This window comes from Hyperolius riggenbachi, chromosome 1 (genome assembly GCF_040937935.1).
Source record: "Hyperolius riggenbachi isolate aHypRig1 chromosome 1, aHypRig1.pri, whole genome shotgun sequence".
In the NCBI taxonomy this organism is placed as follows: Eukaryota; Metazoa; Chordata; class Amphibia; order Anura; family Hyperoliidae; genus Hyperolius; species Hyperolius riggenbachi.
Genome location: NC_090646.1, coordinates 125,620,126 through 125,636,005, shown reverse-complemented (window position 1 = coordinate 125,636,005; position 15,880 = coordinate 125,620,126).

Sequence of the window (15,880 nt, the reverse complement as noted above, 5' to 3'; positions counted from 1 at the left end):
CAGCTTCAATAAGGCTTGCTGACGCATGGCAACAGCTGTGCTGCACCGCTTCCACGCTCCTGTTGCTGGGTTAGCAATGCTGGATGAGGTAGAGCTTGGAGAGGCATTGGAGGAGAAGGAGCCAGAGAGGTAGGTGCTGTCATCGACTCGTAGGGACGCATGTCCGGCTATTTGCGGCGTTGGCCACACCTGTGCCGTAGTGGGTGAGGAGTCGCTGCCAGGCTCCACAAGGTTCACCCAGTGCGCCGTAAGAGAGATGTACCGACCCTGGCCAAACACACTTGTCCACGTGTCAGTGGTGAGGTGAACCTTGCAGGCAACTGCATTTTTCAGGCTTTGGGTGATTTTGCCGACCACGTGATCATGTAATGCTGGCACGGCAGAACGCGCAAAGTAGTGGCGGCTGGGAACCACGTAACGTGGTATGGCCATCGACATCATGCACTTGAAGCTGTCTGTCTCCACCACTCTATATGGCAATGGCAGCATTTCGCAGGCCAGAAACTTGGCAATGCTGGCTGTTAGTGCCATGGCCCCGGGGTCATTTACTAGCAATTTTCTCCTGCGCTCCAACATCTCCGGGACAGACAACTGAACAGTAGGCTCCCACAATGAAGGGCAGTTGTTGGTTGTTGTTGTCGTCGATGACTGGGAACAGTCAAGAGCACTATTGCTGAAACTGACATCGGGTACTACGGATGTTTGGCCACCACGTAATGGCTGGGCTGCTGAGGAGGGTCTGGTGTTAACAACGGAGGCAGTGTTGCTGGGGGCTGGAAGCGAGCCGGTACCCTGGCCTTGTGCATTTGACCACAGAGTGCTATGTTTGGCTTCCATGTGCTGGCGCATGCTGGTGGTGGTGAGGTTGTTGACATTTTTTCCCCTGCTCAGTGTGTTCCTGCACACCTTGCAAATCACCATGGTTACATCCTCCCTGCTGTCTTCAAAGAAAGACCAGACTTTGGAGGACCTACTGCTTTGCTTGGGAGTTTGGTGCGTGCCTCTTTTGCATCTCACTTGTGCGCTTTTTGTGGGCGATATTCCCTGACTACTTTGTGGCACAACGCGAACTCTTGCAGCAGTGGGTTCTTCAGCTGCCTCATCTGTACTGCTATCCCGACGGCGACGGTCTGGTTCCCAATCCGGGTCTGTGGCCTCATCGTCCAAACCCTCCTCTTCCATCGCCTCATATGTGTGCAGTGGAGTACAGCTCCCCAGAACAACCTCTGCGCACCTCAATCCCATCTCTTCCTCATCTTTTAGGCAGACCTCCTGCAATTCAAATTCCTGCACACATTGCACTGAGATTTGGGTGTCTTCATACTCGCTTTGCCTTTCAGTAATTGGTGCATTTTCAGCATCCATTGCTTGGGAATCCGGGCACAAGATTTGTGGCTGTTCCATTGTCCTTTCACAGATGGAAGTTTGTGGGGGTGGGAATGGGAATAGCTCCTGCGAATAGCCCATTGTGTCATGGAACAATTCTTCGGACTCGTTATTTGGCAGTTGTGTGCGTGGTGTCGCTGCTGGTTGTGTCACCTTTGTGCCCACTGGCTCCTTGTAACTGGCAGAGGACCTCGTGCCTGACAAGGATGGGCTGGTGCTTAACCCGCTGCTGGATGCTTGAGAGGTCAACCAATTTACTAACTGGTCCTGTTCTTGTGGATTACTGAGGGCTGTTTTTTGCCTGGACAAGATGGGCGGTATTGAGTGGGTTTTCTTAGGTGCGCCACCACGGCCTCTACGTGAACCGTCAGGGGAAACACCTCTTCCCCTGCCCCTCCCTCTTTCACTGGATTTCTTCATAGTAGTCGTTACTCGTTACTTGTCACAAAGATGAAATAAACTTTTTTTTTAATTATTTGTGGGCACAATTTTTCCCCTGAAAATACTGTTTTATTATACAACACTAAAGCTGGCCACTAACTGTCCAATTTCTAGCGAAAAATCGTTATAGCGATCAGAAATTCTGATCGGATTGGTTGTAAATAATCTCCATTGATGGACACAATCGATTATGAACGAGTGAAAAAAATGTCGCCCGAATGAATTTTCGTCGAACGAAAATTTGGATTTTCTTGGTGGTCGTGATAGATAGGAAGCAATGATTGGTTAGTTGATGGTGTAGTGAACGATTTTTCGTCCGATCAGAATTTCTGATCGCTCGAACGATTTTTCGCTAGAAATTGGACCGTTAGTGGCCAGCTTAAGCAAGAGTAAAATGCAATAAAGTGTGTTTTCTTGAGACACAACTGATCCCAGCTGGCAATGAAAGTACTGTTTTTGGTTCAAAAGTACGCAAAAAAAAAAGCAATAAATTGTGTTCATTTTAGAGACACAAGTGATGCCACCTGGCACTGAAATGACTGTTTTTGATTCAAAACTATGCAAAAAAAAGCAAAAAATTGTGTTTATTTTAGAGACACAAGTGATCCCACCTGGCACTGAAATTACTGTTTTTGGTTCAACACTAAGACAATATTATTTGCAAGAAAGTGTGTTTTTTTTGGAGACAACTGATTCCAGCTGCCACTGAAAGTACTGTCTTTTGGTGCAACACTAAGACAACATTTATTGCAATACAGTGTGTTTTTTTTGGAGACAACTGATCCCAGCTGCCACTGACAGTACTATCTTTTGGTGCAACACTAAGACAAAATTATTTGCAATAAAGTGTGTTATTTGGAGACAACTGATCCGAGCTGCCACTGACAGTACTGTCTTTTGGTGCAACACTAAGACAAAATTATTTGCAATAAAGTGTGTTTTTTTGGAGACAACTGATCCCAGCTGCCACTCAAAGTACTGTCTTTTGGTGCAACACTGCTGCTGGCAGTGCCTGCTGGCAGTGGTAAGTCAGTGGCCCTATGGGTGCTGTCAGCGGTGAGGATAGGGCCCTGTGGCTGGCCTGGCTGGCAGTAGTGAGGCAGGGGCTCTGTGGGTGGCTGGGTGCTGCTGTCAGCGGTGAGGCAGAGGCTCTGTCCTCTGTGGCTGCAGCAGTGCTGTGTGAGGCAGAGGCCCTGTGGGTGCTACTGTCAGTGGTGAGGCTGGGGGCCAGGGACCTGTGGCTGGCCTGGCTGGAAGTGCGCTACGCTGACGCTCCCTCCTACCTACCCAAAACTAAACCCCAACGCAAATGGCGTTGATAACGTGCATTCGGGTATTTATAGTCCCGAACCACGTGACCCGCTCGGCCAATCACAGCGCGAGCCGCGCGTTCGGGTGCACGCTCGGCCAAGTTCGGGTGCACGCTCGGCCAATCACAGTAGCGGGGAGGAGTTCGAGCAGCATGGCCGAGCATCGTCACGAACACCATGCGGTGTTCGGCTGTGCTCAACTCGAACCCGAACGGCCCATTATTCGGGGAATAACGAATAGTGTAGAGCACTGTTCGATCAACACTAATCAATGTTACAGATGCTGAAAAGCAGACAGAAGCGGACACAACTGTGTTAGTATTAATTCTCATTTTAGTTTTAGTTCTCATTTAGTTTAATTCTCATTTTTTTGTTTGCGCGTTTGATTTTAATTTTCGCATTCCAATTTTTCCATGCACATCAATGAAGTTAATTTACATGAATTCATATGTAATTAACTTGATATTCATATGCCAATGTAATGCAAAAATTTGCATTTCCAATAACTTGCTTTGCATGCCATTCGATAGTGTCTGTTGCGAAAAAAAGCATATATATGGCCGTCTTTCTTCTGCAAAAAATTTGGATGAAGAAATTTGCATTAAAACACACAAGTATGATGCCACTGACTTGCATTAGATGTGCAGTGAACGCAAATTCAGATAAACGCCATTCGCTTACGAATTCTGTCATGTGCGATTGTGTTGCCTTAGAATACTTTATACTAGGGATGGGACGAAACCACAATTTCTTCGAAGCTGAATCCGGATCCGAATCTAAAAAGGTTCTCGAATATCTCGAACCTTTCGAATCCCGAATCTAACGAATCCTGCACATAAGAATTGTGCGATCCGTGGTATAGTTGCCCGCAGTATAGGTACCCAGGCATAGGTAGCGAGGTAAAGGTGCCTTCAGTATAGCTAGCTAGGTATGGGTGCCTTCAATATTGGTAGCTTTCAGTATAGGTAGCAAGGTATAGGGGCCTGCAGTATAGGTAGCAGGGTATATGGGCCTTCAGTATAGGTAGCAGGGTACAGTGTTCTCCCCAGAATTTTTTTCCAGCCGGGTGGCATGGAATAGTAGCCGGGTGGCATGAAAAAGTAGCCGGGTGGGTCGAGATGAAAATACAGGGCAACTCTGCTTACAGCATAGGAGGAGGTGAGAAGGTGAGCTGATGACAGCCGGGTGGTCACCAAATCTAGCCGGGTGGAGCACCCGGCTAAAAGAGCCTGGGGAGAACACTGGGGTATATGGGCCTTCAGTATAGGTAGCAGGGTATATGGGCCTTCAGTATAGGTAGCAGGGTATAGAGGCCTTCAGTATCAGTAGCAAGGTACATGTGCCTTCAGTATCGGTAGCAAGGTATAGGGGCCTTCAGTATTGGTAGCACAGTACATGTGCTTTCAGTATTGGTAGGTAACTAGGTATAGGGGCCTTCAGTATAGGTAGCAGGGTATATGTGCCTTCAGTATAGGTAGGTAGCTAGGTATAGGGGCCTTCAGTATAGGTAGTAAGGTACATGTGCCTTCAGTATAGGTAGGTAGGTAGGTAGGTAAAGGGACCTTCAGTATAGGTAGCAGGGTATAGGGCCTTAAGTATAGGTAGGTGGTAGGTAGGTAGGTATAGGGGCCTTTAGGTAGGTAGGTAGGTAAAGGGACCTTCAGTATAGGTAGCAGGGTATAGGGCCTTAATTATAGGTATGTATGTAGGTAGGTATAGGGGCCTTTAGGTAGGTAGGTAAAGGGACCTTCAGTATAGGTAGCAGGGTATAGGGCCTTAAGTATAGGTAGGTATGTAGGTAGGTAGGTATAGGGGCCTTTAGGTAGGTAGGTAGGTAGGTAGGTAGGTAAAGGGACCTTCAGTATAGGTAGCAGGGTATAGGGCCTTAAGTATAGGTAGGTATGTAGGTAGGTAGGTATAGGGGCCTTTAGGTAGGTAGGTAGGTAGGTAGATAGGTAAAGGGACCTTCAGTATAGGTAGCAGGGTATAGGGCCTTAAGTATAGGTAGGTATGTAGGTAGGCAGGTATAGGTGCCTTTAGGTAGGTAGGTACGTATAGGGGGCCTTTAGGTAGGTAGGTGGGTAGGTAGGTAGGTATTGAGGCCTGTAGGTAGGAATAGTGGCCTGTAGGTAGGTAGGTAGGTAGGTAGGTATAGGGGCCTTTAGGTAGGTAGGTAGGTATAGGGGCCTTTAGGTAGGTATAGGGGCCTGTAGGTAGGTGGGTATAGCGGCCTGTAGGTAGGTAGGTATAGCGGCCTGTAGGTAGGTAGGTAAGGATAGTGGCCGGTAGGTAAGTAGGTATAGTGGCCTGTAGGTAGGTATAGTGTCCGGTAGGTAGGTAGGTATAGTGTCCGGTAGGTAGGTAGGTATAGGTGCCTTTAGGTAGGTAGGTACGTATAGGGGGCCTGTAGGTAGGTGGGTAGGTAGGTAGGTATTGAAGCCTGTAGGTAGGTATAGTGGCCTGGCCTTTAGGTAGGTAGGTACGTATAGGGGGCCTGTAGGTAGGTGGGTAGGTAGGTAGGTATTGAGGCCTGTAGGTAGGTATAGGGGCCTTTAGGTAGGTAGGTAGGTAGGTATAGGGGCCTTTAGATGGGTAGGTAGGTAGGTACGTATAGGTGGCCTTTAGGTAGGTATAGGGGGCCTTTAGGTAGGTATAGGGGGCCTTTGGGTAGGTATAGGGGCCTGTAGGTAGGTAGGTATAGCGGCCTGTAGGTAGGTAGGTATAGCGGCCTGTAGGTAGGTAGGTAAGGATAGTGGCCGGTAGGTAGGTAGGTAGGTAAAAACACCCCCCCCCCCCCCGTGCCTCCTCCGCTCACCGCCAACCCCCCCACGGCCCCCTCCGTCCCCCGTGCCTCTCATCCCTGCATAAGAATCTACTCACCTTTCCCGTGGAGCGCAGAGCGGCAGACCTCTTCGTTACTTCCCTGTTCCCTCTATTGGCCGGACCGGCTCTTACTGATGACGTCATTGTAAGAGCCGGTCACTAGGGGGAACCAGGAAGTCAGCGAGAGGTCTGCCGCTCTGCGCTCCGCTATGGATAGGTGAGTTGATACAGTATGCGGGCGGGCGGAGGAGGCGCAGGGGGGTCGGAGGAGGTCGGAGGAGGACGAGTGCGAGCGGCGGTTGCGCTGCGAAGCAGCGTCGGGATCCGGCAGATTCGTATAGTGGAAAATGGCGTCGGGATTCGAATCCACGAATCTCGAATATTTCCTAATATTCGAGGGATTCGTGGATTCGCAGGACTCGTCGTCCCACCCCTACTTTGTACTGTCAAAAACCTGAGCAGTTCTTGCCTTTTTCATAATTGCTAACTCAGTAAAGGACCAGCCTTTAAAGAGTTGCTATCATATAAATCCAGCATAGCGGGGTCTGAACCCTCTATAACAGTAATTATAGATTGATGGTATATCTTGAAATGAATCAGAGCACTCAGTATATGATTTTATATAAAAAAATGTATTTGCTTATCATACAGCATATATACAAAATATGAATGGTTCCAAGTAGTGTTTCCTTCTAACAGTATTACATCTTATCAAGGCTTTACAGCCAAGCGATCATCAATCTTCTAAGCACATTTAAAAAAGAATATAAGTTGTGTTATGTAGAATAAGATCAGAAGTAGTCTCATCTGTATCAATAGCTGTGTATCTAGTAGCTGTGTAAAACTTGTAGTAATCTTCTTAGAGAAATAGCATAAAAAATAGCTTAAAAAAAAACTTCTTGCTAACATCTTAACAGAATTTAATGCTTAAAAATTAATAAAGTAAATCACCACAATATTAAGAATATTACTCCTTCTCTGTTATCTCTTCAGCATCTAGAACCTCGTGTGGGAAGGTAGCTTCTGTCTTGTGTGTCTTCTCAGGTGATTGGTAGGCTAGTGCAAACTATGAGCTTTCAGCTCCTACTTTTATAGTGATTGGATGCAATATGGCAGCCTAATCTGGAATTTCCCTAAATCCCAGGTTCTAATTAGCTAAAACTTCCATGCGTCAAACGATATCATGTTTTGGATACTGTAAATAGTTGACATTTAAAATAACCATAACATTTTTGTTTAAAAATTCCTTAACCTCCTTGGCGGTTAATTTTTTTTTTGCCTAATTGGCAAAAATCGTTTTTTTTTTACATTTTTTTTTTGTTTCATGTAAAGCTACCAGAGTGGTAGCTACATGAAACACCACTAGAGGGCGCATGTGTCCCTCTAGTGCGATCGTCCCCGGCATCTATAGCAAACAGGGGAACGCGTATATAACGCGTTCCCCTGTTTGGCTTCTCCTGTCGCCATGGCGACGATCGGGATGACGTCATGGATGTCAGCCGACGTCCTGACGTCATGCGCACTCGATCCAGCCCATAGCGCTGCCCGGAACTCATTGGTCCGGGCAGCGCAGGGCTCTGGCGGGGGGGCCCTCTTTCGCCGCTGCGTGCGGCCGATCGCCGCAGAGCGGCGGCGATCAAGCTGTGCGCGCGGCTAGCAAAGTGCTGGCTGCGCGCACAGCACTTTACAGAATAAAAATCGCCCCACCAGGGGCTGAGATCTCCCCCTGCGCGGCATAGCCCGAGCTCAGCTCGGGCTTACCGCCAGGGAGGTTAATTGCCTTATCGTGTGAGAATGAATGTCATTTGGAATGTTTATACATTCTGACATTTAATATCGGGTCATATTTGACGCAGTAAATTAAAAAAAAAAAAAAAAGCATCTTGTCTGCTGGTTGACTTATTTGCCCCAGACATTTGGACTTTCAAACATTAAACAATGTCATTCATGACGCATTTCTGATAATATGTCCTTCTGCTAATCAGTTTGGAATGTGTCTGTCCTTTCCCAAACATAAAATCAGTCATGTTGTTGACCAAGTAAAAAGTCTTCAGCAAATAGATGCTTATTGAGGTACACAGGGCTTCTAATATACTCATTTAAATATAAAGCTTATTATATAATTCTTCTTAAAACAATTAATCGTATTCGTAATAATCGTAGATGGAGATGTGACAGTGCATGCGCACTTCTGGCGCCCACTGCACAATTTTGTACAATGTGCTCTGCAATGTATACACGCCTCACCATACATTTGCACAATGTGGTTTTTTTTTAGCATGTTGTGCTTGACAATGTGCTCTGCAATGTATACACGCCTGACCATACATTTGCACAATGTGTTTTTTTTTAACATGTTGCGCTTGACCTGGGGTTGTCATTCACACCATCCCTGGATCCTTACATATTGTCCCTCATCTTGCTGTGTTTGTGCTATTCCTTCTACATTGTTTTGTATATACGTAAGCATTACCCATGTAACATAAGTTGCACAACATGCGCTGCTCTAGTTGCATAGTGAATTGACCCCAGGCCACAGAAATGTTGCCGCTACTACCAATGACAGCATAGCCTGAGTTGCCTAAATAACACAACCAGCATTACATAAAGAAGACCTGTACTGAAAATTAAAAGTCAAAATAAATATACACACACTTCATACTTAATTCCTGTGTAGTCTACTCATCAATCTGTATCTCCTCTCCTACAGCCTGTTTGTCCACTGTAATCCATGGAATTCTCCATCCTAAATTTTAAAAGTTGCAATGAACCCATAACACACTGTTAAACTGCAATATCGTCCACTTGAGCCATAGTAAAGCATAGGCATTACCTTGCACATCAGTTGTCCTTTCAGTTAAGACTGATAGCAACTAATACAGTATATAACTGAAAACAACTGATATATTTCAGTTAAAAAATGTTCAAAGATATTCTCACAAAATCTTGTCAGAACTGGAAGGAATAGTTTTAAGAAAAAAAAAAATGGTGAGCTTCCAAGAGGAAATGACGATGAGGTAACTATGTAATATTCATTTGCAGCTAAATAATGTGTTTATTTTAAATAATTTGACTCGGTTCAGGTACCCTTTAAAGAGGAAGTGTAACCAAGGATTGAATTTCATCCCAATAATTAGCTGATATCATTTTTCCCACAATAAATCTTTACCTTTTCTCAAATGGATCATCAGGGGGTTCTGTATGGCTGATACTGTGGTGAAATCCCTCCCACAGTGTGATGTCAGAAGTCAGCACCTAGGTACTGGAACAGCCAAGATGCAGGTTGCACCCACCAAACAGATCGATGTGCAACCTGCATCTTGGCTGTTCCAGTACCTAGGTGCTGACACTAAAACATTTGTGTCTCTTGAACATATGATGGCAAAGCAACAATACAAGGTCTGAGGATTCAATCTAGGTATTTTGCAATAGGAGAAAATATAGAGCCCACCCCGGCCACGATGGGCCACCCTGGTGGGTCTATCAATCTCTTATGCACTTTAGGCAATATACAAGTCACAGGAGTGACACTAGAATCCTGTACCAGAAAAGAGGCAAGGTCTTGATCAATTATGCCCTGCTCTTAGGCACCAGTGATCATTTCATCAATAAGATGTTTGAGTTCCCAAACAGGATCCCGATCTAATTAGCAATACACTTCAGTGTCAGCCAGCTGTCTCAAAATCTTGACCCTATACTTGGAGCTGTCCATTACAACGACCCCTCCCCCCCTTGTCTGCTGGCATGATAGTCAGCAAGGTGTTATCCTGTAAACGCTTTAAGGCAGAGCATTCCAATTTTGGACATTCTTCAAAAAACTACAACAGGGTTTGAAGGAGCAACTTGAGCAAACTGGAATACTCTTCGCTATATTGTGTTTTGATCGCACCCTCCTCACATTACTCGCAATATTCCTAAAAATCAGTTTCAGAGGGTAAACCGTATTGTTAGTGACCCTGATGTTAAAGGAGTTCTTTCGCGAAAAAAGTAGGCAGTTAAAAAATGTGACAGATGACAGGTTTTGGGCCAGTCCATCTTTTTAAGGGGGATTCTCAGGGCTTTCTTTGTTTTCCAATGCATTTCCTGAACAGCAGTTGCAAAATCTAACTGACATAATAGTGTGCAAGTGATTAGGGAGGCCGGCTGGTATCTTGCTATTTTGGCAGTTAAACTGCTGTTCAGGAAATGCTGTTGAAAACAAAGAAAGCCCTGAGAATCCCCCTTAAAAAGATGGACTGGCCTAAAACCTGTCATCTGTCACATTTTTTAACTGCCTACTTTTTTTCGCGAAAGAACCCCTTTAACACTAGAAGGTTTAAAGAGATGGGATTGAAATTCCGGGCTAGGAACTATCCCCTAAACCTTCTCTGAGGGATTCTTTTTTGCTAAACTGGAAGATGAATGTCCTTTATTGGTTCAGCTCCCTTATCTTTTTGGCGTCTGCTTATACGCTTTAGCGCCTTCACGCGTATTTTTGTTGCTTGTATTTTGATTGGTCGCTGCTTATAGCGTACATTTGTCCGCTTTTGCTCAAGCGTATTTTTGTTGCTCGCGTTTTCATTGGTAGCCGTTTTTGATTGATGTCTGTTTTATGCGTATGTTTTTACGCGTTCAAGTGTTCATGCGTATTTTTGATGAACGCAAGCTTATTGACTGTTGTTGTGTGCTGACCAATGTTACATCACTTTCTGTTGAAAGCTGGACCATTTTTCTTTGCATTGGTTGCATTTTTTGGCCAGGATGTTCCTGATTGGAGGAAACTGATGGTTATCAGTTCCCCATCAGGTCCTCCTGATTTTTGTATCCGCCTTTGTGCCAGTCTTGCCTCTGATTGGCCGACCCAGTATCACTGTCCCTATTCTGATTGGCTCATCAATTTTGAGCCTAGTATATAAAGGTGGATGTTTTGATTACTGTGTCAGCTCAGGTGTTGCAGGCTTGACAAAGGGAGGCCCTCCTCCCCAAACGTTGCTTTTGGATACATTAGCCTCTTTTTATGCTGTATCCTGCCTTTACTTCATGATGCTTCAATAAAGAGCTAATAATACATCATCAAGACAGTGCTGGGTCATCTGTTTTTCCAGCACCTAGGTACTGACATCACACCTAATTTATTGTGGGAAATAACAGCTGTTTTCAACTGCCGAAAAAGCAGCATCTCCTTCTACAGACATCACCACTGACCAAGTTAAGCGTATTACTAATTTGGACTATAAGCTACTGTTTACAGCACTTATACACCACTGTGGCAGAAATTAGGAGGTTAAATGTGAAATGTTTTTTGATGCAATGATATGTCAATGTGAAATGTGGCCCCTTTTTTTTTTTTTCTTATACTGACATGGATGTATGTACCATATTTTTTGGACTATAAGACGCTCCGGACTATAAGATGCACCCAGGTTTAGAGGGGGAAAAAAACAGGGAAAAAAATGGCTAAACCTAGGTGCATGTATAGTGCAGGGGCGTCTTATGGACCTTTTCCCCCAATCAGATGAGGGTAAATCATACTGCAAAATGGGTTAGGAAACGTCCATGAGGCTCTTACCCTTCTCTTGTCTTGGAATACCAGTAGCTTCTCTGCCATGTGTGGCAGACAACATCCAGTGGCCACTGATTGGCACTTAAGTCGGCTGCTAATGCGGTGTGGTGGCACTGTTTGCCCTCGTCAGCTGCCTACTACAGCTTGTCACTGTCGGCTGGGGTCAGCTGTGCATACACTTTGCCCCACACTCCTGAAGCTTCTGCAGCCACCAGCAGCACCTGCTCTGTGGGATAGAGCCAGGGATCAGAGAGGCTGCCATGCTGCTTCCATCCTGTCTCAGGAGCGCTGTAGCATGATTGGTGCAAGCTCTGCATAGAGATTTGCGTTGTCCTGCGCCAATCACTGGAGCCCCAAAAGCATCTTGGGCGGGCTCAACAAAGCCTTCATGTCGGGGCGAGTGCTGTATTGTGATTGGCGCCATCCTGCGCCAATCACTGGAGCCCCAACTGCATCTCAACACAGGCTCAACAAAGCCTGCGTGTCATTGGGTGAGTGCTGTACTGTGACTGGCGCCATCCTGCACCAATCACTGGAGCCCCGAAAGCACCTCGGGCAGGCTCAGTGTCTGTTTTGCTATTGGGCAGGAGGAGCATGGAGCAAGGACAGAGGATGGAGGGCTCCAGGATAGAGGTGGCTCATGGCTGGAGCCGGAGGACTAGACAGGGACTCAGAGTGTCGCCTGCTACGTAAGGGCTTCCCTGCACTACACTGACGTACATGTGCACTGGCATACATTCAGACTATAAGACGCAAGGACTTTTTCTCCCCACTTTTGGGGGAGAAAAAGTGTGTCTTATAGTCCGAAAAATACAGTACTTGTATGATGTCTACTTCAATAAAAGATTTATTGAAAAACAATTGCATGAAATAGAAACTAGTCCGTTCACAATTATTAGTTTGCATACTAGTGTGAATTTGCAGAAAAATCTCACAAATGGAAACTTAGCCTAAGGCACACATGTAAGTAAACATATGCATTGACACAGAAAATAAGGATCATTGCTTTGGGTCATCAAACCATTTTGTTTTGTTTTTTTCCTTTTTAATAAATAATGCAAGTGATCTTACAGCAAAGGAGTTAGATTTCTGGCAATGCAGTACTTTGAAATTGTTCAATAGAGAGAACAAGATAAGATTAATTTTACTGGTAATTGAGTGTAATAAGATGAGGCTTGGGGAATAAAATGCTTCACTGGAAAAATAATTACTGTTCAAATAAAATTGCAGCAAAGTAAGTATGTTTTACGTAGATGTATGACATAGAAAAGAAGATACACATTTTTGGGGGTAGCAAAACTCTGTGTGTATCTGGCTCTATAAGTCGAAGAAAAGGCCTCGTTCACAGTGGTGCACTGCAGTGAGGTGTTGGTAGCATTGCGTTGGTTGCAGTATGGTAACGCACTGCATGCTGGTAAATGTGTGTGGTAACAGTATAAGTGAAGCATACTTTTCCTTGACTATGCTTCACTGTACCTGATGCAACATAACCTTGGGGAAGCCATAGAACTCTGTCTTTAAAGAACAACTATCAAATAAACTGTTCTTCTCTAAACCCCACAGACCCATAGAGCTTTTAGCCAGCAACAATAGAAAGCTTTTCAGAGGTCTCTCATCACAGCCTGTGTGCAAAAATGCCTTGTTTACCGGCTGTTTGTAACAATTTGTGTCGGGATCGGGCTAGAGGCTAAAGCCATACCATGTAGCTAGGTTCCATTTCTCTGTCATTATTCACAGAGGAATGGTTTACTGTTTGTTTCTGTCCTGTCTGCTTTCTCACAGATCATATGAGAACAGCTGAGGGATTTTTAGATACAGAGAAGGATCTCTACTTTTTCCTTACTTGGATGCTCCCCCCTCCCCCAGAATGAGATCTTCCTGGCTGCAAACTGTTTTGTTGTACTTACACTGTGAGGCAGAGAGAGAGAGAGATAATCAGGCACGCAGAGCTGCTGCAGCTGATGTTATTTACACACATTTAAAGTTATATTTCTGCTTTGTTTCATTCTGAACAGATTCCAGTCACAGTATTACAGCCAGTGAAGATTGTTTCTGTATGCTGGATGTGCTGGACACAGTCCTCCATAGTAATGCCCACAGTGAAAACTGTTCTCTGTACATGTCATATTTTCCTCACATAAAACAACGAAATATGCAATAAAAATGCCTTTATAATTCTATTTGCTAGTAATTACTGGAAATAAATGAGGCTGCTGTGGCATTTAGACTTTTAGGTAACTTTGATAGTTGTCCTTTAAGCACAGCAGAGCCAACAAATAGCCTAAGAAGTTGGCGTTCACCAATGTAAGTATTGGTGATTTGTGTTGGTTGGTTGAGACTGCTAGACTGCGGTTAGTTGAATAGACTTCATATCCTTGGAGGTGGAAAAGCTCCCTGTTAAGTTATGTTATGGTCTTTGCTGTAAAGGGACCTGTTTTGTTCTTATATGGTGTGAAGTGTTAACTTCCCAATTTTACAAGTTAGATCCCAAGAAACATTTGACTAGACTTCCATTTTCAGAAGATTTTCATCAGACAGGGCACATCTGTTTATAGAAGCTTGATCTTTGCTTGTATCCATCTTATGTGAAATTTAACGTGCGCAGCAGCGCTATCAGAGGCAAGTCTCATCCACACTGACAATTCATTTCCTCAGCTCTGCAGGACATTGGTGTTTGGCAGAATACGGGTAAAATTCAATGCTTCGCTATGCCGCTTATCATGCGCTCCCAGCATGAAGGCCTCATCTGCAGGGAAAGCGTTTTGCCTACAACGGTTACGTTATTTGATATGGGAAAAAACAAACAAACAAGAAGGCATATATACAAAGCCTGAATTTATTACTTTCTGCATAGTGTAGTGTGCAAAACATGGCGACATGATAAAATCTCTGAACAAAAGATCCATTTCCTTCTCATATATATATTTTACAGGACACCATTCAGTTCTTTGACTGTACTTTTAAATTGTCAACTCAATTAGTTTTTTAATAAGCCTAGCAGGTTGTTTTTTTTTTTTTTACTATAATCTCTAACAAAATACTGAATAGGATGAAGAAAGCAAATTACCCAGGCATATTCACGAAACTCTGGTAAAATTCCAGTGCGCAGTGGATCTTACCAGAACTAGTCACGTAGCTATTGTTGTGCAATAGTGACGAACACGCGGAATCCAGTGCAGGAGACTTGGGCACAGCCGGCGCCACCATATAGCGTAATAGGAATTACGGCTATAGCAGTGCACAGGGAGTAACTTTGGCGCTGTCAGAAGACGGAGCTGAAGTTACTTTTAAACACTATAATTCGACCTCCAGCAATTGCTGGAAGCCAAATTATTTCATTCCCCACCATCCATGGCGGCCTGGAGGGGGAATAGTATTCAACGCGACCGGGAACTTGTGCAGCAGCAGGATCAGCCATATACCGGCTGTATCCTGCGCCCAAGTCTCCCACGCCGATTCCTCTCCTGCGCCCAAGTCTCCCGCGTCCATTCATCTCATACGCAATAGTGAAACTCACATTAATAATTATTAATATATTAAAGGAACACTGTAGTAGTGAGAAGAAAATGGGGGCTGCCATATTTATTTCCCTTTAAACAATAGCAGTTGCCTGGCAGCCGCACTGATCTATTTGGCTGCAGTAATGACTGAATCACACCTGAAACAAGCATGCAGCTAATCCAGTCAGATCTGGCAATAATGTCAGAGATACCTGATCTGCATATGCTTGTTCAGGGTCTATGGCTAAAAGGATTTATATTATGCCACACGCAAATCCCACAGCACCATGGGCTTGATTCATAAATGATAGCTGCTTCAGTAGCGCTCTTTAAAAACAATTAGCGGCCGCTATGCACGCTACGCTCGCTCCTTCCAGCGTAGTGTGCCTTACATAGCAACACGCATTACAATACCAGCCACTGCTGTGATGTATCATGATCTTTACTTTACTAGCGCAGCTGCTAACATAGTATATTTAAAGGAATGTGCGTTGCTATGTAAGGCACGCTACACTACAAGGAGCGAGCGTAGCGTGTGCATAACGGCTGCTAATTGTTTTTTTACTGAAGCAGCGTTCGTTTATGAATCAACCCCCATGCGTGAAAGGGCCCTCAATCATGATTTTGGTTTACATGTGAAATCTTAAGGTAAAAAAATGCTCAATCCTACAGAATAAAGGGGAAAACAGTCACATAGGAGAGTGACTGCAATAAAGATCTAGAAACATATTACAATCTGGTAATGGAGAGGTGTCATTAACTGAAAGGCCGGGTCAGATTTACCATAAGCTACTGTAGGCATGTGCCTACAGGTGCCTTATGTGGCAGAGGGGGCTCCCCTCCCTTCTCAAATGTCCCCTCTCGCAGCAGAGCAGGGC